The sequence below is a fragment of the Apium graveolens genome, chromosome 4, assembly GCF_009905375.1.
Source record: "Apium graveolens cultivar Ventura chromosome 4, ASM990537v1, whole genome shotgun sequence".
NCBI classification, from domain to species: Eukaryota; Viridiplantae; Streptophyta; class Magnoliopsida; order Apiales; family Apiaceae; genus Apium; species Apium graveolens.
This window is the reverse complement of record NC_133650.1, coordinates 153,175,277-153,177,359: the sequence shown is the minus strand read 5'-3', so window position 1 is coordinate 153,177,359 and position 2,083 is coordinate 153,175,277.

Below are 2,083 nucleotides of genomic sequence, written 5' to 3'. Positions count from 1 at the left end.
TAATTCTCGTATAGAAATATAATGACTTCAGGTCTAAGGACCATTACATCATTATCAATGTGAGAATTACTTATGACACAACAGACATGTAGAATCTCACATTGGGTCTGTCTAGCACCATGTACATATACATCTACCTGTGTTTTTGACTTTAGTATCACTATACTTATGATCAATGAGATGTGATCATCAGTCAACAAACACACCAGTCTTAATGCATTATTATTGTCCCTTAATAATAATACTCGACTAGGGACCTTTAGGAATATTGATACTATTCTCATAATCTCATTTCTAAGTCACGTACTTAGAGATATAGAATTGCATATCATATTTCAAGGACATTTATTAATCTAACATTTATATCGTAGTAAATTAAGAATTAATAAATTATAAATAGAATAATCGATAGAACATAAAAATTAATAATCCTAATATCTTAAACTAAAACATCATAGTATTGTCTCTGGGGCACAAACACTAACACTTGGCACTAGGGTCCAAACTTTATTTCTTTCAAATTCATTTAACTCTTCCTACATTGCTTGCACCCAATCAGCATCTTGAAGAGCTTCTTCCACTTTCTTTGGTTCAGCCTGAGAAAGAAAAGAATGATAGAGACATTCATTTGATGTTGTTGTTCTAGTTCTAATACCTGCTTCAGGATCTCCAATAATCAAGTCAGGTGTATGTGCTTTAGTCCACTTCCTTGCAGATGGAAGGTGATCTCTAGAACTGGATGCTCCCCCATAATCTATGTTGTCTCCATCAACATTTTCTGATGCCCCCCCTGGAATTATGCTCTCTAAGTTGGATCCTTCAGTATTTGAGTTTCCAGAATTATCATAACATGGCCCATCAGAACTTGATGAATCAGAACTTGAAGAGCCTGTTCTAGGTTATGATGCTTCTTAAGATGTGGTTGGATCTTCAATATGTTCCCCCTGCACAGGCGCATTTTCCTTTGGCGTAGTCACCACAGTTTCAATAACATCAGAGTTTAACCCATCAGAGTTAGCAGTATCATGATTTAGACTATCAGAATTTACAGAATCAGAATTTAAAACTTCATTCTCAAATCTCAGCTGATCATGATTATTGAAATCTTCATGTCCAGTAATCTTCTTATCATCAAAAGAGACATTGATAGATTCCATGAAAACCCTTGTTCTTAAATTGTAGACTCTGAAGGCTTTTATGGAAAGTGGATATCTAGTAAAAATTCCTTCATCAGCTTTTAGATCAAATTTGGATAGCTGTTCAGGATTAGTCTTAAGAACAAAACACTTGCATTGAAATATATGAAAGTACTTCAGATTTGGCTTCTTTTTCTTCACCATCTCATATGGTGTCTTTCCATGCTTGTTGATAAGTGTTGCATTCTGAGTAAAACAAGCAGTCTGCACAACTTCAGCCCAAAAGTAGGTTGGTAACTTTGCTTCATCAAGAATAGTTCGTGTAGCTTCAATAAGAGTTCTATTCTTCCTATCAATAACTCCATTTTTCTGTGGAGTTCCAGGAGCAGAAAATTCTTGCTTTATTCCATGGTCTTTGCAGAACTCTTCCATGATCAAATTCTTGAACTCAGTGCCATTATCACTTCTTATGATTTTCACAGAGTCTTTGACCAACTTATCCAGTTGTTTGACATGATCAATCAAGATAGATGCAGTTTCACTTTTTGTGTGCAAGAAATACACCCATGTGTATCTAGTAAACTCATCTACTATGACCATAACATATTTCTTCTTTGCAATAGACATGACATTCACTGGACCAAATAGATCAACATGTAGTAGGTGATAAGGCTCAAGAATTGAAGATTTAGTTTTGCTCTTGAATGAAGATTTTCTTTATTTTGCCTTTTGACATGAATCACAAAGGCCATCAGGAGCAAATACTGATTTTGGCAGTCCTCTCACAAGATCTTTCTTGACTAGTTCATTTATATTGTTGAAATTTAAATGAGAGAGTTTCTTGTGCCAATCCCAACTTTCTTCAATTGATGCTCTTCTTAATAGACAGATTGCAGAACCATCAGAACTTGTTGAAAGCTTGGCTTCATAAATGTTACCATGCCTGT